Consider the following 25326-nt stretch of genomic DNA (forward strand, 5'->3'; position numbering starts at 1 on the left):
AGTAACTCTAACCACATTGTTTTTGAGTTTGTTTTTGCCAAAATCTCACTAAAGAGACATCAGCCACATGTTAGACAAGGAGGAAACAAACGTTACCGAAAGTCTGAATGACAAGCAAAATAATACCTTGTGAATGTGAATGACACACTAAAGGGTCGTGACGAAGCATTGGCGTTTGATGACTTGGGATGAGAATACATTGGTTTAACTTCAGTCCCTCTACTATTTATGCTATTACAATACAGATTCACATAAGCAGAACAGACACGCACACACACATAGATAACAGCTGTGCATACAGCTGGTAGAGTGAGCTCAATATTTTAAATGATGCTAATGATCCACTAAGTGCTAGTATTTGTTTGATGTTGGAACAGCTTGTAACACACACAAAGTCCTAAAAACAGAAGAGAGGGAAGTTCTTGATTGTCTTAGCTGCACTTCATGCTGCTAATTTTACAGGCATGGCATCCATACACAGTTATTTCTGCATCTGTTGGGCAAATGTTCATAATTCAACACTTGTAGTGTTGGCAGTTGCGACATTACTTCAATGTCATGTTAATTTGACTGCTAGGGTTGGTCTGCTTGATGCATGCCATTTAAATCCAGCGTTACCGCCTGCTTTTTGAAGGATATCTCTGCATCTGTTCATCAGGTTTTAAATACAAATGCCCATCATGGTGGAGTTTTAGGGAACAAGCAGCAAGGCACAAGACACAGGGGACATTTTTTAAAGAAAAGTGGGTTTTTATTTCACCCAAATTCTGCAAATCAAATTCACAAAACCAGAATTAAAAGAACTAAGAACATAACTTAATTCAACACAACAAAATGTAAAGTGTGAACTAAACAAACAGACCTGACACAATGAGACAGAACTTATATAGTGTTTGGTCTAAACCAAGTTTAACTCAAGGGGTAAACAATATGGACACTTAATTAAACTGAATTCAAAGTAATACTAACTAAGCCTAAACCCCTCATGACATCACAACCCATGGTCTGCTCCACTCAGCTGGCTTCAGCATAAAAGTCCTGTTCACCCTTGGCCATGCCTTTTCTTCTTCCAAGGAAGTGCCATTCCCCCACAGCCAGGTAGCTCACTGTGTGGCTCCATGCATCACATGGAGCAACACTACAATATGCCCACATAGATATAACTTAGTTATCCTGCTCCATTGAAAAAGGTTTAGACAGAAGTAATCGCTCTAACGCAATTGTGCCTACCATTTCTGTAAAGCCAAAAATTGCTGTTTGCTGCCTTCCCTGAAACATCATCACCAACAAGAAAATGTATTGTCTCCACAGCTGTGATTTCCTGTTTTTCAAGAGTTATAAAATCATGATTCTTTCAACAAACTCAACCATCTGTAAACCAGTCCTGTTGATATGTTTCAAGAGAGTAAACTCTGGGACACAGTGGTGAATTATCTGTGGTCCATCTTTGTAAATTGACTACAGAAGTGAGTGTGTTGGTTGTGTGATGACTGTGGTGTGTGACGGCTCTGGCTCATGCTGTAATGGTGTTATTCACACGGGTTAGGATTAGGGTTAGGGCGTGTGATGGCGGTGTGAGTTGCTGCTGTCATTCTTCAGAAATTCTACCCAACACCGTGGTCACTCATGGCTTCAGGGGTTAAGCTTTTAGGAATGGGGCACCGTTGGCCTAGCGGTCTGAGTGCGCGTCCCATATACAGTGGGGCAAAAAAGTATTTAGTCAGCCACTGATTTTGCAAGTTCTCCCACTTAGAAAGATGAGAGAGGTCTGTGATTTTCATCAGAGGTACACTTCAACTATGAGAGACAAAATGAGAAAAATAATCAAAGAAATCACATTGTAGGATTTTTAAAGAATTTATTTGTAAATTATGGTGGAAAATAAGTATTTGATCAATAACAAAAGTTCAACTCAATACTTTGTAACATAACCTTTGTTGGCAATGACAGAGGTCAAACGTTTCCTGTAAGTCTTCACCAGGTTTGCACACACTGTAGCTGGTATTTTGGCCCATTCCTCCATGCAGATCTCCTCTAGAGCAGTGATGTTTTGGGGCTGTCGCTGGGCAACAAGGACTTTCAACTCCCTCCACAATTTTTCTATGGGGTTGAGGTCTGGAGACTGGCTAGGCCACTCCAAGACCTTGAAATGCTTTTTACGGAGCCACTCCTTCGTTGCCTGAGCGGTGTGTTTGGGATCATTGTCATGCTAGAAGACCCAGCCACGTTCCATCTTCAATGCTCTCACTGATGGAAGGAGGTTTTGGCTTAAAATCTCACGATAGATGGCCCCGTTCATTCTTCCCTTAACACAGATCAGTCGTCCTGTCCCCTTTGCAGAAAAACAGCCCCAAAGCATGAGGTTTCCACCCCCATGCTTCACAGTAGGTATGATGTTCTTGGGATGCAACTCAACATTCTTCTTCCTCCAAACACGACGAGTTGAGTTTTTACCAAAAAGTTCTATTTTGGTTTCATCTGACCACATGATATTCTCCCAATCCTCTTCTGGATCATCCATATGCTCTCTGGCAAACTTCAGACGGGCCTGGACATGTACTGGCTTAAGCAGGGGGACACGCCTGGTGCTGCAGGATTTGAGTCCCTCTCGGCGTAGTGTGTTACTGATGGTAGCCTTTGTTACTTTGGTCCCAGCTCTCTGCAGGTCATTCATCAGGTCCCTCCGTGTAGTTCTGGGATTTTTGCTCACCGTTCTCATGATCATTTTGACCCCACGGGATGAGATCTTGCGTGGGGCCCCAGATCGTGGGAGATCATCAATGGTCTTGATAATGTCTTCTATTTTCTTACAATTGCTCCCACAGTTGATTTATTCACACCAACCTGCTTGCCTATTGTAGATTCACTCTTCCCAGCCTGGTGCAGGTCCACAATTTTCTTCCTGGTGTCCTTGGACAGCTCTTTGGTCTTGTCCATGGTTGAGTTTGGAGTCTGACTGTTTGAGGCTGTGGACAGGTGTCTTTTATACAGATAACCAGTTCAAACAGGTGCCATTAATACAGGTAACGAGTTGAGGACAGAAGAGCTTCTTAAAGAAGAAGTTACAGGTCTGTGAGAGCCAGAAATCTTGCTTGTTTGTAGGTGACCAAATACTTATTTTCCACCATCATTTACAAATAAATTCTTTAAAAATCCTACAATGTGATTTCCTGGATTTTTTTTTCTCATTTTGTCTCTCGTAGTTGAAGTGTACCTCTGATGAAAATTACAGACCTCTCTCATCTTTCTAAGTGGGAGAACTTGCAAAATCAGTGGCTGACTAAATACTTTTTTGCCCCACTGTACAGAGGCTGTAGTACTCGTCGCATTGGTCGCAGGTTCGACTCCCGGGCTAAACCATTTGCTGCATGTCTTGAAAAATAACTTAAAAAAAAAAAGCTTTTAGGAAACGATCTTATATCCAATAAGAATGGGTCCTAATTTACGTTAAGGTGCTAAATCAGCTGTGTTCACAAAGAGAGGCAGAGAGGACACTGAAGAGGAAGAGAGACTGTACTGGAAGATAAATCAAGTAACCTGATGGTATTTGATTAATTCAAAGATTTACTGATCTTGCAGGCGATGCTTTCTGGTGGATGTACCTTAGATCAGCTGTGTGAGCAGAGAGGGGGGAACAGAGATGGAAGCAGACAAGGAGAGGGAGATTACACAATATATCCAATAACCTGATGTTGTTTAATAATTATGTATTTAATATGTTTAATAATGTTATTTATGGCAACTTTTCTTTGAAAGTTCAGCAGGGACTCGAAGCATGAGCTGTCCAAGTGACTCCAGTCCCAAAGTAACTATCCTGTGCAGAACTCGTCCTTCCAAAGAAAAAAAGAGATCTGGCTTTTACTTTGAAAAGAACCTGAAGTGTTACTGATCCTCATTTTTCATCAACATTTATGGTTCAAAGCCTATACAGCTCTAAGCTTATCATTTCCTCCTACTTTGGCTCGGGCACAATATAGGTGACAAAATAATACTGTTTGATTCCAACATTTTTCTCAGACATGATCTTCCAAATCAAACACTCCACTCCCTCAGCACTTGTGATAATAGGTTCAGTTTTTAAAGTCAATATTGTACCATTAACTTCAATGAAGTATGACCTCCAGACTCTGAGGCACTTGTGTTTTCATTTTATTCTGGGTGTTTTGTTTGAGGTTGTCTTCAATGAAGGATTTATTGTTACATTAATGTAAGAACAGCATGCCCTCAAATGCATATGGAGTGCCAGATTTTAAATATCTGAAAGATTTGGTCTGGGATATGGTCCTCACCTCCTGCCTGACTGTGTATCTGTGTTGAACACAAGAAGGAGAAGGTAGCTGATCTCTTGGCAGCTAGCCCTTTTGCTCAAGCTGGAGTTTTTACAGTCTTTCTTGATAAAATAGTTGCATGTCTTTTGGAATACGTAAGAGCGATATAAATGTAGGTATGTAGTGAACTAAACAGCAATTCTCCTGCTAGATTACATCAGTCCATCAGAAACATGTCTGCTTTTGGTGGTGATTATTGAGCATTTTACATACTGAGCATTACATAACATCCAGAGGTACGGTAATCCCATTATAAGACCAAAAGTCTGTCATGCTTTTTCCGTCACGTACTAAAAAGCAACAACTTAGTTCACTTAGACTCACTAATTGAGCTTGGCTGACGTCTGGAAACGTCTCTTTTTTTAAAATTCCCATAACAAATATCTTTGCAGGAGGACGACATCTCTGGACTTCTTGGCATTAGTGCTTCTTTAAGTTTGAACTCAGAGTGAGGAATAGAATGAGCTTCCTTCATGAACAAGCTCAGGGACAAAAACTAAAGCAGAAACTGGATGTTGCCAAGCTTAAAAAAAAGTACTCAGATAAAGAAGAACTTACCTACAGGATGATAAACCGACTAGATCTATACAGGGCCAAATGGGGGAGATACATTGATCTCATCACGGGACCATAGAACTCAATCGAGTTAAGAGCTACCCTTTTAATTTTGTTTTATTGATATAATAATTTAGGTTGAGCAACCCCAACGAACCCTGAATGAAAAAATGTAAAATCCTGCAAACCATCTAAATGGAACAAACTGGTCTAATTCTGCCTGGTGATGTAGACTTACAGACCCCTGTAATTTGATGATTATACTACAATCTGTAAATAGTAGACAAAACATTTTATGTTCAAGCGTGCGTACCTCTCTTTAAGTTACATACTGTTATCATTAGTATTTAATTTTACTGTTAGTGTTATTATTTTTATTTATATACATAGTCACTTGTCTATTTGTAATCTTATTCCTTTGTTTCTGTCTGACTGATTACTTTGTCGTCATTGTGGATTGTCCTGTGTGGATAATGTGTCCCGTCAGTTATTGTGTGAAAATGTGAAAACTAATAAAAAACTGTGATCATATAAAAAAAAAAAAAAAAAAAAAGTACTCAGATAAATAGTATGGCTTAAAATAGTGGTACGGTATTAATGCTGCCATGTACGCATTATGACCCATTACACAACAGAAACCACATGAGAGGAAGCTGAGCCCAAATCACTTTATGAAAGCTGTGAGCTCTGAGCCAACACAGTGTCATCACAGTTAACATTTAGGTTAAGATACTCAGGACAGGTATTAATATACAGTATACAGTTTAGGTATTAATATTCTTTTTATAACTTTATGTTTTTTTACAATGAGACGTGAAATTAATTAGCAAGTTTTAAGCAAACGTGCAGGATCAAGTCAAAGTCCAGACTTTCATATGAGGAAAAACCCAGTTTGACACGTCTGTCTTTAATGAATAATAGAAAAACCATAAAGGACTTAAAGGCACTGTGAGGAGTCCAGAATCCGGTGGCCCCTTTGAATGAGATCAATTGTTTGAAGAAGATGACAGCATACAACTTTTTGCAGGATGCAGAGTGATTAGTAGATATTTTGAGGTAACTTTCTTTATTTCAAAGGCACGACTTCTTGGTCCAAGATGACTGCTGCTGTGTTTCTCTGAATGTTTGACTGGTTTTCAATCTGGAAAAAATCTGAAGCATCCTGCCTAGAGTTCAGTGTTTTGGCTTTTGACTGGATTAGAAAGGCTACAACAAACCTTCTCCAGTAAAATTGTGGACTTTTTAAAATCATTTTGTGGAAGTTTACAGCTCTGCTTTACTGAATGTTGGGCCTAGAAGGCATCGATCCCATCACCATGCCACCCAAAGCCTCTAACACCTGCACTGAGGAATATGTCAGCATGTCTCAGGTGCGTGAATTGTTGGACCAGTAGAAAGACTTTTACAGAACAACAGGAAATAGCTTCAAAACGTGTGCAGATCATAGTTGACTCTTCAAACGAGAGGATTGATAAGCTTTCAAATGAGGTCTTTGATAGCTCATCAATTAAGGCTGATTTATACTTCTGCGTCTCCCCTACGCAGCAGGGGCTGACGCGGACATGAGCACCACACTACTTGTGCGTCGGTGTGTCCGTGTCGCGCAGCAATTCTCCGCCGAAACGCCTGAGGGCAGTGTGGTCTCTCTGATAGCCGGTCGCCTGCTTCCGGTCCCGCTACGATCTCTGTTTCCTTTTCCACAGAGATTCAGAGCGTGTTCTGTTAATCTACAGCTGATACATGTTGCTGTTTATCATACAGACATGATTACATGAAGAATAGAGAGGAGGAGATGAAATACACGGCCGATGTGCTGCCGATGTCCGGGATCCCGGAAGTGTTGTAAATGCGGGAAAGACAAAGCCACCGAGCGGACCAATCACAGAGCTTGCAGTCCGCATCCGCTCTACGGGGAGTTACATTTTGGAGGAGGTGCACGTCAGCTACGTGTGTAGGCCACGGCGTAGGTACAGGAGCTACGCGGACCCCTGGTGTAGGGTACGCCGTTGATTCAACGCAGAAGTATAAATCAGCCTTTAGTTAGCTTAGAAAATGTGACAAGATGTACCAGTTTAACGTTACCAATCACAGTCCAGGTGTCATGATGTGTGCTCCGATGTCATAACAAATGTCCAAATAACATTAATTAGCACAGAGTAACTCCCTTGTTGTCAAAGAGTCAGTGAAGAAAACACAGGCCAGCATAAACATGAGTTCCTGTTCCTAGCCATTTAGCCCTTTTACCAAAGAACATGTTGTAGAGTTTCTACGTGTAATATATTACTTCAGCAGAAAACGTACATCTTTATGCTAATCCTGCTATGAGGACAAAACAATGAAAGTATCTAAAGAGAAAAACAACTGCTTCTGCTTGCTAACTAACTCTTGTTTTTAAACTTTATCTGCAAGTAAGTTCTAAACGTGGACACTTCTGAGTGAGTGCCGAAAATCTACAGTACCAGTTAATAGTTTGGACACATCTTCTCATTCAAGGGTTTGTATTTATTGTAATGATTGTAAACACTGCAGATTAATACTGAAGACATCAAAACTATGAAAGAACATATATGGAATTATTGAATGAACCAAAAAGTGTTAAACAAAGCAGAATATGTTTTATATTTTAGATTCTGTAAAGTAGCCCCCTTTTTCCTTCATGACAGCTTTGCACACTCTTGGTATTCTCTCAGTCTGCTTCATGAAGTGGTCTCCTGGAATGGTTTCTAATGAACATGAGCCTTGTCAAGAGTTCATTTGTAGAATGACTTGCCTTCTTAATGTGTTTGAGACCATCAGTTGTGTTGTTCAGAGGTAGGGTTAGTACACAATGGATAGCCCTGTTTGACTACTGTTGTAATCCAGATTATGGCAAAACCAGATTATTTCATAGTTTTGATGTCTTCAGTATTAATCTACAATGTTGAGAATAATTAAAATTAAAAAAAAAACATTGAATGAGAAGGTGTGTCCAAACTTTTGACTGGTAGTGTACTCAGTTTTTTTTTCTGCAGATCAGTTAAAAACTCCTCACTGTGCCTTTAACAATAAATATGAACAACTACTAATAGCTGATGAAACAGCACATCCCACCAAGACTGTTGAACTATTATGTAAACTGACAAATACCTTTATTTCTTTTATTGATTGATAATTAAATCATATTTTCCAACATATTCTCCCTTTGTTTCCTCAGCTCTGTCCTGTGTGGATTGTTAAAATACCTAAATTGAATAATAAATAGACCAGAGGACCACAGGGGGTGACTCCGACCTTACACCGATTGCGGTCCCCCTGGAATCTACCGATTCTTTTGCTTCATTGACTCCCAATAAAAACAAAGATCCACTAAGAGGCTATTAGGAGCCCTCCTCTGTTTCAGAGGCACAGAGGCTTTAGCCGAGACAAAAGCTTTTGTCAGAACCACAGTGCTCCCTCTGCAGCCTGTAGAGACATCAGACTGGTTTATGACAGACCGATCAGTAGGGGGTGAAAGCATACTGCATGAGCTTACACACAAACATGCACACACTCACTTTCAGGAGTAAGTTTGATTGTGCAAATGTCCATCTGCATGAAAGCATTTGAAGCACAGTGTATGAGTATGCATTGTGTGTAGAAATGCAGGAAAGCTTTGAGACAACAGAAACATACAGCAGTGAACCCCCTAATGTGAGACCTATGACCTCCATAAATGGGACCCAACGCTGAGCAGAGAGGGGTGGGTTTGTTCCTGTGTGTGTGAGTGTGAGTGTGTGTGTCCATCTTTTCCCAACTTGCCCCCTGTCTTATAGTCTTCATTCCAGCAGCAGGTTTGGTGCCGTGCCTGGCAACCCGGCCATAAACTCACCCACACTCACACGCATACATAAAAGAGTGGAATCGAGTGTATCACTGTGACTAAAAAGCAACACTGCAGAACAAGTGTTTTAAATGTTGTGACTAAAACGTGGTGTCCTCCATGAAAACACAGCCTCATATTTCAGAGTGATTGGCGTACGACTCTGGTGCCTCCTGACTGTCACAGCCCACATGGTCTGCAAAGCTGTGTGTAAACTCTGGTGATATGACACGTTAAGCTGAGCTACTGTGTAACCATAGAAAGATAATTTTGTCTATCCGCTCATATCTCTAAATCTCACACAGTCCTGGGAGCACACGCGAGCACATCATCGGACAGAGGAGGCGTGGATTAAGCTGCAGGAGTTGTTGGACTAATTGAATGGATGCTTTGATAGGGTTTTGCTCCTCGTGAAAATTTGTCATCAAAGGAATATAATGCAGCAGATTGTGTGGACACAAAAGCTCTCATAGAAACAGATCAAAACAAGAAAACAAATGGAAGTCAACTTTTTCTGCAGCTTCAAGAATACAGGGCTGGGTATTAGCATAATCAAAATATTTTAAGACTATCAGTCACTTAAATTCTGACCACATGTGATGTCAAATTAAAAGACAAAGACCAGACTTTATGCTAATTGACATGGTGTGATCCCTTTTTCCCTTTATTTAACCAGATAAAACCCATTGAGATCAGGATCTCTTTCACAAGGGTGACCTGGCCAAGAGGTCACTACGTCATAAAAACAGTTACACGAAAATTACAGTACAAGTTAAAACATACAATTTATAGATGCATAGTGTTTTACAATAGGAAGGAGAGGTGCAGAGGCTGTAACAAAACAACAAACAATAATTTAAGGTTTAAAACACAGGCACTGTTCAGTGCTCTCACACTGTCTGTACCTCAGGGTAGAACGGAAGGCTCCAAGTGTAATAAGTTCAGAGAGTTTCAGTTTAGTCTGTAGAGCATTCAATGCCATGGGGGCAGCAAAGCTGAAAGCTCTTTTTTCCAAATTCTAGTAGTACTAAGTATCTGCTAGAGGCTGGCTGCAGAAACACCAGAAACCACATAGACACTCATTCAAAGAAGACGATCTTTACAGCAGAAATCAACATGTTTACAGCCTGGTTCAAAAAGCGGCTTGGGTCTATGTAGCTAAGTTTTGTATCGGCACACACTGTACGCACGCACTGTTTTCTAACGCAACGGCTCAGAAGATATTAAAGGGGACATGCTCCCCTGCTCAAAAAAACACTTTGAAATCAGATTTTGGCATGCCTGAAAAGTCCTCTTCTTCATTCCTCATCAGAACACTCTGTTTTCCCTCTGACCACGCCCCCTCAGGAAGTGGATGTGCCTCGGCTCTCCAGCACGTTGATCTAATGTTTACATGTTGGCTGAATATACATGGCTGCTCAGAGATCGCGTTATTTCAACCCTCTGAATCTGATCCAGAATCTGATCCTGACGGAGAGGCGCCTGTAGCAGGACCTTTCTGAAGGATTGGTCACAGATTCTGTGTTTCTTGTTGTTTTATTTGTCAGTATGTAGACGTGTGTCTTGGTACACAGCTACGAACATGTAGCTATGTGGCTATGCTAACTAGCGCTAAAACTAGCGAGTAAAACCGACCTCTAACAGAAAGACAGCGGGACCTTTCTGAAGGATTGGTCACAGATTTAGTGTTTCTTGTTGTTTTATTTGTCAGTATGTCGACGTGTGTCTTGGTACACAGCTACAGCTACAGCTACAGCTATGATCATATAGCTATGTGGTTTTGCTAATTAGTGCTAGCACTTATCCATGACAAATAAAAATCATCCACTAGATCTTCAAATCTGCAGATGTGGGGAGTAAAACCAACCTTTGTGTTTATTAAGACAGCCTACAACTAGCATGCCTCCCTCCTAAGCTCCTTGTTAGCACACATTTGTGCAGGTAATGAAAAACGGAGGGGGGATTCAGTATTATTTTATACAGTCTATGGGCTGAACAAGCTCCGAGCTCTGACTCCGTGACAGACCGGATATTGTTGTTACGTAACAAAAACATGGAAGTCTGAAACGGCTCGTTTCACACACATTTACAGAAAGGTGGAGAAATCAGAACAGGGGCAGAATGGATTTCTTTCATTCTCTGGGGGTTTGTAGACATGCCAGGGACACATATTTCAGGTAAAGAACCATTAAAAAGTCAATTTTGCATGATATGTCACCTTTAAGATTATGAGTTTTTTCCCAAATAAGGACATGACTGACTTGACTGACAGGCGTGAACACATAGCTGTTGGCTAGGAGGATCAAACCCCGCTTCTTTACCTTACACTAAGTTTGGTTGAGTCCAGCATTTCCAATATGGCTCCCACTGATGATTGGCTTCAAAACAGCGCTCAGGAACAGATGGCTGACATCACAGATACTACGTCCATGATTTATACAGTCTATGAAGAAAACACAGAAACCCACAAGACAGACAAACCCACACATGCATCTACATTCAACAGTCATTGCACAATACTCAAGATATCACAGTATTGAATTTATGTTTTAGCAGGGTTCAACAGTCTTTGTGGTGGTCAGAGCAGTTCTCCTTAGGGGGGAATATGCAGGGATTAAAAGCAAAGACATGTGGTCAGACAGGGACAGATGTGGTAGTGTGTCTAGCCATGTAGCCCAGCTTGATGTTTGAATAGACCTCATGCAAGGTGTTAGCTCCTCTAGTAGCACACTTTACATGCTGGTGGAATTTAGGGAGCACTGTTTTTAAATCCACGTGATTAAAATCCCCAGCTGTGATGAACACCCCATCAGGATGCATGCTCTGCTGGCTGCAAATGCTACCATGTAAATGTCTTAGTCCTCTTTCAAAGAATCATGCACACAAAGCTCCTGAATGCCTGACCCATACTTCAACTTTGCAAACTTCAGAGTATGATGTAAACCCTCATATGTTTTAAATGTATGCCAATTACCCTCTCACTGTATTTACAGTAGCTTATCAGCTTACATGCTGTCCACACCAGCACACAGCCTCTCTGACGTATCTGAACATCTCTCTGTGTTTGTGTCTTTTCCTCTCTTTGTGTGCGTTTGCAGTGATTTATATCCACACTGCTCTGTTATCATCATCAGGCATCAATATACTGTACGTCTGAGTTGTTTTTAAGGCTTTGGAGGCAGGTCAGGAGTTTTCATGAGTCAGGCTAAAGTCACATCTCACGTCATGAGGAAAAAAGAGTCTTGAGACTTGGGTGTAGTTGCTGTGAGGCCTCCTCACTCTGCAAAAACAAGATTTTAAAGGTCCCATCCTGCGCTGTGAGACGCGATGAGGCAAGATCAGTGGTTGCAAACCTCGCGAAACTACTCAATACTCTGAGGCATGCACGGTTTTGAGGCACGGGGGATTATGCAATGGTTGCCTGGTAAATTAAAGCATCATGGTGCCACTTTCAAAAATGTGAAGAGAGACACTAAATCAGCAGGGTGTTAACCAAAATTTAGTGTGAATTTCTAAAGAATTTCCAAAAATGTGTTTACTGAACCACCAATGGTTCATCTGGGTGCATCTGATTTGGATTTATTGGCAGTCTTGTGCAAGAAAACTGGTGCAGAAGTTGTGATTGATGGTAAATCAGCCAACCTTTACCGGTGATGACAAGAACAACAAAAATATGACGGGAATATGGCGTTTATATGTTTCATGTTTTCTTCATCACTTCAGATGTATCATATGTTATTCTCTGCAGTCAGTTGTTATTTAAGTTACATGTTAAAAGCTCATGTGAAGAGATTTTATCTGGTTAGAAAACAGACTGAAAGGAATCCTTATGCCTCTATATGACCCACAAAAACAAATGAAACTATCCTCCACAACACTGAGGATTTCTATGTTATTGCAATACCTGGAATGGTAAATTGACTTGTACTTCTATGTCTCTTTTCTTGTCACATTCACCCATTCACACCACATTCACTCACTGATAGTAGAGGCTGCTATAGTAAGGGACCATCAATGTTAATCTCATTCATACACATTCACACACCGCTGAACATCAGAGAGAGCAAGGAGTATGTCACCCTTGTGATATATCTTGACTGTGTCTTTTCTCAGTATTGCACTTTGTAGATCCCTGCACACTCTAGTCCTAACTTTTGACTTGTAATAACAAGCCTCTATGCACAGCCAGCTATGACTTTATTGATTGTAATGAGTAAAAATGGCTGACAATGCACCAACAAAATGTTTTTGAAAAGTTTCCTTCAAACAAAATCAAATTTTCATTGAAGTTAGAAAGACATTATAGCCTTGAGATATCTAAAAACAACAACATATGTATTTAGATCTGTCAGATTAATGTAGTTTCTGTTTGAAATCAGATTTTGGCATGCCTGAAAAACCCTCTTCTTCAGTCCTCCTCAGAACACTCTGTTTTCTCTCTGACCACGCCCCCTCAGGAAGTGGATGTGCCTCGGCTGTCCAGCACGTTGATCTAATGTTTACATGTTGGCTGAATATACACGGCTGCTCACAGATCACGTTTCTTCAACCCTCTGAATCTGACCCAGAATCTGATCCCAATGGAGAGGCGCCTGTAGCAGGACCTTTCTGAAGGATTGGTCATAGATTTAGTGTTTCTTGTTGTTTTATTTATCAGTATGTCGACGTGTGTCTTGGTACACAGCTACGAACATGTAGCTATGTGGCTATGCTAACTAGCGCTAGCACTTATCCATGATAAATAAAAATCATCCACTAGATCTTCAAATCTGCAGACGTGGGGAGTAAAACCGACCTCTACCAGAAAGGCAGCAGGACCTTTCTGAAGGATTGGTCACAGATTTAGTGTTTCTTGTTGTTTTATTTGTCAGTATGTCGACGTGTGTCTTGGTACACAGCTTCAGCTACAGCTACGAACATGTAGCTATGTGGCTATGCTAATTAGTGCTAGCACTTATCCATGACAAATAAAAATCATCCACTAGATCTTCAAATCTGCAGACGTGGGGAGTAAAACCGACCTCTGCCAGAAAGGCAGCGGGACCTTTTCTGAAGGATTGGTCACAGATTCTGTGTTTCTTGTTGTTTTATTTGTCAGTATGTAGACGTGTGTCTTGGTACACAGCTACGACATGTAGCTATGTAGCTATGCTAACTAGCGCTAGCACTTATCAATGATAAATAAAAATCATCCACTAGATCTTCAAATCTGCAGACGTGGGGAGTAAAACCGACCTTTGTGTTTATTAAGACAGCCTACAACTAGCATGCCTCCCTCCTAAGCTCCTTGTTAGCACACATTTGTGCAGGTAATGAAAAACGGAGGAGGGATTCAGTATTATTTTATACAGTCTATGGGCTGAACAAGCTCCGAGCTCTGACTCCGTGACAGACCGGATATTGTTGTTACGTAACAAAAACACTGAAGTCTGAAACGGCTCGTTTCACACACATTTACAGAAAGGTGGAGAAATCAGAACAGGGACAGAATGGATTCTTTTCATTCTCGGGGGGTTTGTAGACATGCCAGGGACACATATTTCAGGTAGAGAACCATTAAAAAGTCCATTTTGCATGATATGTCACCTTTAAGACCTTGATATCTGACCACTGTCTCAAATTGTATCTGTTTAATGAATCTATTATTTTGTGAATGATTGTGTGTGTTTGTTTCATTGTTTCGGATATGTCTGTGATCTCGACGACATTGGAAATGAGGGAAACCTCAATGTCTTCTTGAGAATAAATAAAGGTTTTGGATTAAATTTTGACTAGAAATAGCATCCAATCAGCTTGGTAAGAATTTAGTTGTTTTGCAGGGTGGATACCGTCCAATCAGCTGGCTACTAACAGTTGAAACCTTCTGGTATATGTTTGTAGTGATTTTTTTACCCAGTAACGGATGACATAAAATGCAGCGACATACGATACAGTCCACAGAAAATACTAAAGCAAAGGTTGTGGGTTTTTTTTAAGTACAAAAAAAGCTACTAATTTGAAGTAACTGAAGTAGATGTAATCTGTTACTTTCCAGCCTTGGTGACTTGTTAAAGAAAGAAGGATGACTCATCTGGGCAAAGAGTAACCACGTTGTCCACAGAGGGTGACAAAATCAATGCAAACCAAAGGTTCCTCAGAGGAGCTTTAACATACAGAATGTTACATCTGTTTCCAGAGCACTAAACTGCATTTTGATTTAACTGATAGTTTGGACACACCTTCTCATTCAATGGTTTTTATTTATTTTAATTATCTTCAAAAATTGTAGATTATTACTGAAGACATCAAAACTGTGAAATAATCTGGTTTTACCATAATCTGGATTACAACAGTAGTCAAATAGGGCTATCCATTGTGTACTAACCCTACCTCTGAACAACACAACTGATGGTCTCAAACACATTAAGAAGGCAAGTCATTCTACAAATGAACTCTTGACAAGGCTCATGTTCATTAGAAACCATTCCAGGAGACCACTTCATGAAGCAGACTGAGAGAATACCAAGAGTGTGCAAAGCTGTCATGAAGGAAAAAGGGGGCTACTTTACAGAATCTAAAATATAAAACATATTCTGCTTTGTTTAACACTTTTTTGTTCATTCAATAATTCCATTATGTTCTTTCATAGTTTTGATGTCTTCAGTATTAATCTACAGTGTTTACAATCATTACAATAAATACAAACCCTTGAATGAGAAGGTGTGTCCAAACTATTAACTGGTACTGTATATTTATGCAATTAAAGTTATTTTTATTAATGCAAATTCAACATAGAAATTATGTTAATAAACTTCCCATAGTAATTTGACTTATGTATATATCTTTTGTTTCTGTCCTCGTGGAAATGCAGCCAAGTCTAAAAGCTGACTCTGCATTTTTCTATCACCTTGTTACCTCGGCCGGTTTATTCTGCATCATTTCATGTTGTGCTACATTCCGATGTGGTCTTTAGAAGTGGGGCACAGATCCAATCCCATTGTGAGACTTTGGCTTTAGATGCTGTCACAGAATTAGAAATGTTGTTGGGAATATTCCAAATCAAGCAACAAGATTCCAAATGTGACCTTTGACCTGCGTATTGGATTTACAACCAAACATTACACAATGTTTATCTCACGGTTATAAACTTTGAAGAGCGAAAGTCTGCAAACCGTGAGAGAACGAGGTCTTAAAGTGTGACCAGAGTCCAAGTCATGAGTCTGCTGTGTTGAGCTTTAATGGTCTCAGCAGACGTTAATTAAGGTCAATGATTCCACTCATGGTGTGTGAAGAATAACTTTATCAAGATACTGATGCAAATTAGCCGTAACACACTTTGAGAACAACATAGTGCAAGTCCCTGCCCCTTTCCACTCCCCTCTTCTCACCTCCCACCTTTCCCTCCTCCCCTCAGCCCCTCCCTCCCTCCCTCCCTCCCTCCCTCCCTCCCTCTCTCCTTCTCTCTCCCCTCTTGAATTAAGTCCATTATTCCTGCCTGCTCTCCCTCTGAGCACTTCCACTCCGCTCAGCTCCTGCGAAAAAAAAACTCTGCATGTGTGTGTGAACTCCTGGCGTGTGTGTGTCAAGAAGACTTTTATGTGTGCGCACAGGGCTGTGTGTTTTTCTAAGTGGAGCTGGAGTGGTGTAGCTGTTCATCAGTGGAGCTGACTGCAGACGGGGGAATACTCAGATCTCACTGCGCTGCTTTTTGAGTCACGCACCGGCTGCTTTTTGGGGACTTTTGTTGAAGACTCACTAGACTTTTTTTTGGGACTCTGCTATTGCTCCCTTTCTGCCATCCAGGCACCATTCTCACTTCTGGATTTACTCAAGACTTGTGCACATTTGCTTTTTGAAGTTTAGGCTAAGTTTTGAAATTTTAAGATTCTGCATCAGTCATTTTCACCTGATGATCCTAAGAAACTTTTCTGTGCTTTGAATGTAGACATGCAGAACTCCAAGAATGGGTGTTTTGCAGGCACAACAAAATAACACAGTGTGTATAGGTGTGTATAGGTGTGTGTACGGCACTCTGTATACTATATAATCAAGAGGGTTTGTCTCGTATGGACTTGTTTGCTTCTTTACATCAGTGGAAGGACTATGAGAGGTAACAGCAGAGCAAAAACTATGGAAAGAGTCGGCACTGTCAGAGGCATGCTGGGCTCAGGTGGACACTGATCCTGACCTGGAATGCTCTAAACTCTTTTGGAATTCAGTGCCCAGGGAAACAAGTGGACAGGTGAGTTCATATTGTCTGTGGTCTGGTTAGAAGAAGCAGCTTCTCTTCTTTCATTCCTGAAGTTTTGGCATCAGGGGACAACTCAAGCTTTCTGAAAAATACACATTTTAAGACAGTTAAATTAGATACTCGTGCCACTTTTCTCTCCAACTGTACTCATGATGAAATAATAACTGCTCCTCAGCCTTGAACTTCATGTTTTTCTTGGCTTGCTGAGTTTGCGACTTGATCCCGTGCAGCACTGCTTTTTCTGGGCTTTGACAAAAAAACCAAATCCCCTTTTTACAAGTCATGCTGATGACATGTGGGCTCATGCTCAGGGAGCCGCTCTGTTTCTTCCTGAAGGAGAGCCGAGTGAGTTGTCTCCACTCAGAGAGCTGCTTGGAGCAGCTCCAGTCAGGAGACCAGAGGCCGCTCTGTCAGGTCCTGACTTACTGCTGCTCCAAGTGGCCGGCTACCAGCTGACCTCGCCACAGTGGCTCCTTCATTGTCTCATCTGGGAGTTAGTTACACCAGACAACAGGTTTAAAGTCTCCTCTAGTAGCAAGGCAGTTCCCTCACAGCATTGTGTGTAAATCCTCCGTAAAATAACAGGTCACAGTAAAAGCAGTCCAATCCCCTCACCCCGCTCATATTGCATCCTGGACTCCAGCCGAGCAGGTTCAGTTGTCAAAGTCTGGTTTCCTCCGTTATTCCTGTCAAACTTTGTCAGAATAATTTCAGCAAACTGAACAAATGACAGCCACGAGTTCGCAGGCTGGGAAACTTTCCATTCATGATGCCGGGCCAGATGGCTCGGTACCAGAGACCAGCAGAGCGCTGTAGCCTCTCCGGCTCCTTCATTCACTCTGCGTCTTTCAGGAGCAGCCCCGGATCGTCTCGCTTTCTCCGACTCACTTTGTTCAGCTTAAATCCCATAAAGGCTGCGAGTCACTTTTGGCTCATAGTGGCAGTTCTCTGTTGGCTGCCGTGTGTGTAAAGTGTTCAATCTATCCTTGTTACTAGCTTTGTTTCATGAGCTCCCACTGTACTCTTAAGCCACATTACACAGGGGATCGAGAGCCTGCTGTTCAAGTCTGTTTCAAACTTCATGTGACTGAGATTCCTTTTGTGCCTGCAATTGACTGTAAAGTGTCAACCTCATTTGAGTCTTCACTTTTAATTCAGACTTTCAAAATGAATCTCCTATAGTCTAAAGACAGGGCGGTATATCTGCTGCATTTCTTTGACTATCAAAACAAAATAAGGAGCAGCCACAGTTCAGCTCTGTGTTCCACAAAAGCAAAGACTTTGCATTCCTCAAATCAGAAACATTGTCACAGCTGTCTTTATAAAGCCTAATTACGACATGCTTGCTGCATTCTGCTTCCTTTCGAGAGTGTCTGTGAAAGTCTGCAGCATGTTGACGTGAATCCATGCTGCCCTGCAGCACCTGCTCTTCCTCTCTCACTTCCCTCTGCGCATTGAAGCCTCTCTGCTCTCATGTGTTTTTTATTCTGGAAATAAAGCAATCAGAGCCGCAAGCTCAGCAGATTTTTATCCAGCTGAATCAAAATGCATACTTCTCCAACTTTTTGCTTGCGTGCTTCCAGACAACTTTATAGTGAAGACAGACCGAGTCCCCAAACATCACAATTACATGTTGAACCCCAAACCCTCTCTCCGACAGTAAACTGACGTTATTGCCAATGTAAACTCTTAGTTTTAGCACCAGCATGAAAGGTTCAACACGAGGGGATGACTTCAGGAATTGTCCACAGATGTGGCCGGTCATGACAGTTTATTAACTTGATTTAGATAACAGTGAGTGGCCAAAATGAGAACCGTCAGTGGCAGGAAACGTGCGCCCAAAATCCCAATCCATCTCAGATGTGTTTTATTGATATTACTGTGATTCAGCTCAAAAAGAATGTGGTCCTTTAACTCTTTGTTCTGTGGTTGTTACATGAACCAAAATGTTACAGCGTACACTGAATTTGGTAAATTAGGAATATTCCAAAGTGACTCATTTCCCAGTCGTGTAGATGGAAATAAAATTTCTGTCTCACTGAAGAGTCTAACGGTAAGAAACATTCAGATAAAAGTCTAAATTGAGCACAAAAAAAAAACACGGGATCCCAGAGACTGACAGTAGACATGTCAAATTGGTTTGTTGAGTGTGGCTAACACTAGCAGAACACCACCAGCCTTCGGTCCTTCTTACAGGTTCACGTCCACGTGCCTGTGCTGGCTACTTATTGCTCCAGTCGAGTGGTTTAATGTCTGGAAATACTGCAAAACTGTGCACCCTCATGAGACACAATCTGGCATCTGTGCTTGATTACATCCAGGTAGTAGAGCAATATTGCAGTATGGTAGTGGCCATTAATAACTGGAGCTACAGTTACAGGTAGTGTTGGATGGCTGTTCTGCAGCATAGGCACGACATATAACTAGCATTTCAGGCTTACAGTAGGGATGGGCATTTCAAGCCATAATACTATTCCATAATCATTGGCATCTATTCGACGATTATTCGAATAATCCCCCCCCATTAACAGCCAGTTTGTGTGTCAGTCTCGTTAACCAGCAGCAAGACGAGGTGCTGCTAGTAGCGGGCACTGACAGCGTCTGTCTCGATCTTTATGTCGGTGTTTCTGTGACGCAGTGTTGCGTGTGTGTTTGCATGTTACAGCCATGCTCAGTCTCTGGAAATACGTGTGTAGTGTAGTGAGATTCAGAAACAGAGAAAATCACAGCAACTGTCTCTAATGTTTTCTTCTTCTTTTGCTATTTAATGCAGTTAGCATTCTTCTTCTTCTGTTAATTAATGCGGTTAGCAAACAGCTTTAAGACGCTCTATAGCCACCGTCTGGAGGGAATACTGTATTACAACCAGGCACCGGTAAAAACTGTGAAAAATTGTACTTTTAAAATGAGAAAATACTCAAAGTAACTTGAATATTCAAATATTCGTAATGGCCCATCCCTAGTTTACAGTAATACAAATATTAATAACTTGTTTAACTGAATAGTAATATTGGTGCCAACTTGTAAGAGTGGCTGTGTTTAACTGTTTAGTCGACCTCTCTATGGTACATGTTAACAATATCAATGTAGTTTTACTGTTAACCAACTTGGTCCAGTCCTTCTCTTTCCTCTTAATCACTTAATCACCTCCCTCCCTTAGTTCCTCTCTCCTATGGTGCATCTTTCACAATGCCTGTCTGTCTTGAAAGCTCCTTTGTTAGTTAATATGATACATTGATAATAACAGAGGGAGCCAGATGTGGTTTGTTGTTTCAGTCACAGGTTTGGAGGAGTTCATATTTCTTTGTTCTGTTGCAAAACTTGAGATTTGGTCCAAGGTGACAACACGGGGGTGAAAGCAGACTCTGCTTACAAAGCAAGTACTTTGAATTGTGCACTTTTTCTGTGTTATGGTGATTTTTCTTTAGTTTCACAGGGAAACGTATAGATGGTGTGGACTGTGAAACATCACAGATACCTCAAAGAGTTAAATACATAAAGCAAAAACAAGTTAATTTGAAATGTTCTGTGTAATAAAACTGATTTTTGTGTTCCTGCATGTCCAACTCTCCATGACCTCCTTAATCTTCATCCCTCTCTTCCCCCTCTCATTCCCTTCAACCAGACAAACTGGTTCAAAAGCCACCAGCAACCTGCTGTTTCAGTCATTTGCTCTGTAAAGCCCCAGTCCCCGCCCTCCTCCTCTCCACGCTCACCCTCTCCCCAACCCATTCTTCCTCTTTTTCCCTCCATCCATCCCTCCCTCCTTTCACTTCTCCATCACAGGGAGGCTTAGACTTGTTGGTCTCAGGCCAGCGAAACTCTTTTCTCCCTGCAGGCGAAACAATTGGCTCCTTTCTCTCCCCCCACCTTTCTCCTCGCTCATTTTCTCCTCCGTTCCTCCCTCCGTCGCATTCCCCAGATTTGGTGGGACAGAAGTGCCAGGAGTGGTGTAACCATCTCTCTCTCTACTCCTCGTCTACATCTTTGTCCTCTTTTTCTTACTGTATCTTGCTTTCTCTTAACTTTTCCTTTATCCTCCTTTTCTCCACCTTTTCCTTTCCAGATTTATAATTATCCTGCCTTCCTTCCTTTCTGCTCCACCTTTTCTCACCTCTACATCCCTTACTCTTTTTCCAACTATCCCCCATCTAACACCGCCATTTCTCTTTCCACCTTTTGCTCAGCTAAGCCCTATCATTAACTTGTCTTTTTCCCTTCTTTTTTGTTCTCTGCTATCTCACATCACCGCCCTTTTTAATATCTCTCTTCACCTCTTTCACTTTTCCATCCCTCTACCTCTCATTTAACCCTTTTTGCTTCCCTCTTCTCCCAAGTCTCCTATTATTTCCCTCCCCCTCAATTCTGCATCCTTAGTATCTTCCTCACTTATCCTTTACTTTATTATTGTCCTATTTCTTCCCTTCCTTGCCTCCTTATAATATAATAATACAATTTATTTATAAAGCACTTATCAAAACAGATGTTACAAAGTGCTTTACATCATAAAAACTCACAATAAAAAAATGAAATAAAAAAAAGCATGGGGGATATATAGAGCTGGCAAGACAATTTAAGAGGAACAGCTGAATAAAAGAGTAAAAGAGAAACTACTAAAAGTAATTAAAACAATAAAACATTTAAAATCAGCAAATCAAATAAAAACAACGAGTGAATAAAAGATAAACATTAATAAAAGTTGAGTAAAAATAAAATGTAGCATCTTGAGTAAAACAATATTACAAGAAGGCCTTCTGATAAAAATATGTTTTCAGCATAGACTGTATAAAATATGGACGTAGTATCCGTGATGTCACCCATGTGTTCCTGAAGCGTTGTTTTGAGGCGGCGGCAGCAATATTGCTGCTGTTGAGCGAGTGTGAGGTAAAGAGGCGGGCTTTGAGCCTCCTCGCCAACAGCTACAGTGTTCCCGCCTGTCAATCAAGTCAGCTGAGCCTCTCATTGGAAGAAATTCAATATCTTTGAAATTGCTGCGTTATGAAATAATTCACACCTCGTACAGTGTGTGCCGATCAAGAAATGAGCTATCCAGACTACACTCATCTTTTGAACCAGGCTGTAAACATGTTTATTTCTGCTGTCAAGATCGTCTTCTTTGAATTGGTGTGTATGTGGTTTCCTGTACTTCCGGAGCCAGCCTCAAGTGGACACTCGATGAACTGCGTTTTTTAGCACTTCCACATTGAACTCATATTTTTAGACCGGAGGTTGCCGCTTGGTTTTCAGCTGTGATTTAAAAGAAGACACTGATGCAGCTTGCTTCATATCCTCAGGCAGGTCGTTCCACAGTGGTTTAGCCTGAACAGCAAATGCTCGCTCACCTTTAGGTTTTTAGTTTGCGATGGGAACTTTAAGGAGGTTCCTGCCTGAGGATCTGAGGCTGCACCCGGGCTGGTAGGGTGACAGCAAATCACATATATATTCAGGGGCCAGGCCGTGAAGTGCTTTAAAAGTGATAAACCTTAAAATCTCTTCTACTGTAAAAATGTATAAGTTCTCTCAACTTAAAATGATAAGTGAACTAGTTGCATGAATTGTTTTATGTAATAAAAAATATGAAGTTTTCTTGACAATAGGCAAAATTTGTCAAGTAACCTTCATACTTTTTTTATTACAACTGGATCTTATATGTTAGGAATACTCTATATTAGTCAGCAGGCCCTGAACTTGTATCATTATGTTAGCACAACTAAACAGCAAGAGTGGTTAGAACTCAAAATAATTCATGCAACTAGTTCACTTATCATTTTAAGTTGAGAGAACTTATACGTTTTTACAGTGAACACAGGAGTAATGTGCTCTCTCTTCTTAGTTTTGGTTAAAAGTCTATCTGCTGAATTTTGTACCGTCTGAAGTCTATTGATAGATTGTTGAGTTAAACCTGTTAAAAGCCTGTTACAATAATCTAATCTAAAGAAATAAAAGCATGAATGCTTGTTTGTGTCATCAGAAGTCAGCATTGTGTCCTCCCTCTGTCTCCTTCCCTCCTTCTCTCCTTCTCCCTCAGTAACCTGTGTTGGTGGAGGCTACAGGTTAAACTGCTGATTTCTATTCATGTGTTTATTATATATTGTGCTATAGGGTCGCACTCTAACCTCGCTCTGAACAGCGCGTCTCACCCTGGAGGCGGGCCGCTTTGTCTGGGCCGGTCTATTTAGGCTGGTTTTTGACAGTATGGCTTCCCCCCCTGAACCCCCCTCTCTAAAGAATCTCCTTCTCTGTCTTTATTTTTAATCCACTCCCTCTTGGCATGCCGCTGCTCTGTCTATTGAAGCTGAACTGAATGCAAGTGTCAGCGGGCCCAATGGCTTTTTTATTAAGATGCATTATGGAGCATGCAAGGAGTTTGTGTACTTGTGTGCGTGTGTGTATACGTGTGTATGTGTGTGTGTTTGTGTGTGTGTTGGGAGATCTAAGTGCTGAGAAGCAGGAGTTTCTAGATGAGTGTATCATTCCTGCACATGCTCAGGGCTCTGAGATGAGACGTGGATGTGCAAGGAACAATAATGCTATCCTTAACTCATGATTTGGAAGACACACACTTTCCGAGACACACACACACAAGCTGTGGCACGCACACACACACACACACACACACACACACACACACACACACACACACACACACACACACACAGCTTGCGGAGACTCAAGGGAACAATGGCACCAGCCGTTCCCTTTACATAGCAGCCGACAGTAGCGTAAGGGCTTCAGTGCGGCCTGTCATTCCCACGGACTGTGACATGAAGTGTGTTGTGTACGTGTGTGTGCGTGTACGTGTGTGTGTGTCTGTTCAGGGAGCTGCAGCCAAGGAGAGGGCTGACGTTCTTCTCCTTGAAATACTGCAGCGTCTTTGCAGCTCAGTGCAGAACCTTGAACACACATGTACAGCATCACTATCTCTTTCTCACACACACACACACACGCTCACACTCATTTCATTAATGAATTATTGACACATATCGATTACTTTGACTTTCAGGCAGCGGTTTGATTTTTGTACTTCACACCTGAACTTTACAGACAAAATCTTTTTAAAGTATCCCGGACAATCCCTCCTCACTGCACCTCTTTGTGCACTTCTGCACCACTGAAATGCATGTGCGCTTTTGTGCATTCATGAGTGAGTGTGTGTGTGTGCGTGTGTTTACATACTGCAGGGTATGTGGGAGTTTATGTTCCTGTTCAGCTCTGTCCTGTTGTGTTGTGGCCTGGGAGCTGTGAGCTTATGAGAGCTCTCCTGTCTCCACGCCTCAATAGCTCCATTATTCATAAAACTCTGTGCCAACAGCCTTGACGGGCCTGTGTGTGTGTGTGTGTGTGTGTGTGTGTGTGTGTGTGTGTGTGTGTGTGTGTGTGTGTGTGTGTGTGTGTGTGTGTGTGTGTGTGTGTGTGTGTGTGTGTGTGTGTGCGTGTGTGTGTGTATGATTTTGGTTTATATTCTCATGTTATTGTAATTCTGAAATGTATACATGTCTGTGCACCAAGTGATCACTGCAGCCTAGCAGAAAAAATAAGATGTATAGTAAGACTTTTATACAGTAAGGATGATCAGAGTGAGAGACAATGAAAAATAAAATAAAGCGCTCCTCACAATCATCCTTACTGATCTGAGGCAGCAGGTCTAGAGGTTTCTGTCACCAGTCATCCATTATTGTCACGAACATCAATCAGAAATTTCTCAACTTTGATGTGCCAAATGTGCTGTCACTGTACAAATTCAAAATACTTTTATTGTGAAAATCGGTTTCCTCCTGATCCTGAGGGATCATCTACTGTAATTAAAGTATCCTGGTAGCCAACCACATCAGAACCCATGTTAGGTTAATAGCAGTCTAATAATGGAACACTTGGATGTGTTTTATCACAGCAGAAGTTGAAATGCAACCTGCCGAACCCCAAGTATGGCTGCTAGATTAGGATTTTCAGGAGTGATGAGCTGGGCTAATCTGTACTGGGAATCAGTGCTAGGAATGAGGGCCTGTGTCCACTAATGATGAGGTTATTTTCTGCCTTGGTAGCATCAATTTTCTCTACAAGGACCTAAGCATTTCAATGTTTTCAGGAGCATTTAGACTGCAAATATCCCCTCAGCAACAGCTGAGTTTAATTTGTCGCTGCTCTAAAGGATGGTTTATGCTTCTGCGTCCCTACACAGCAGGGGCTGACGTGGACAAGAGCACCACATACTTGTGCGTCGATGTGTCCGTGTCGCGCAGGAATTCTCTGCCAAAATGCTTGAGGGCAGTGTGGTCTCTCTGATAGATGGTCGCCTGCTTCCGGCCCCGCTACGATCTCTGTTTACTTTTCCACAGAGATTCAGAGCGTGTTATGTTAATCTACAGCTGATACAT

At 41.4% G+C, this 25326-nt stretch overlaps 1 protein-coding gene across 2 annotated transcripts in view; it reads left to right on the forward strand.

Moving 5' to 3' along the window:
* sema3b (sema domain, immunoglobulin domain (Ig), short basic domain, secreted, (semaphorin) 3B) overlaps nt 1–25326 on the forward strand; it is a 152174-nt gene that overhangs the window by 70557 nt on the left and 56291 nt on the right. The window contains exon 1 of one of the 2 annotated variants that reach the window (XM_034696206.1): nt 16185–16942. The exons of the other annotated variant lie outside the window; for it this stretch is intronic. The gene's annotated coding sequence lies outside the window, so the exon portion shown is untranslated. Of the gene's footprint in view, nt 1–16184; nt 16943–25326 lie in introns of those variants that run through there. 2 annotated transcript variants of the gene reach the window in all.

This window comes from Notolabrus celidotus, chromosome 11 (assembly GCF_009762535.1).
Source record: "Notolabrus celidotus isolate fNotCel1 chromosome 11, fNotCel1.pri, whole genome shotgun sequence".
Lineage (NCBI taxonomy): Eukaryota > Metazoa > Chordata > Actinopteri > Labriformes > Labridae > Notolabrus > Notolabrus celidotus.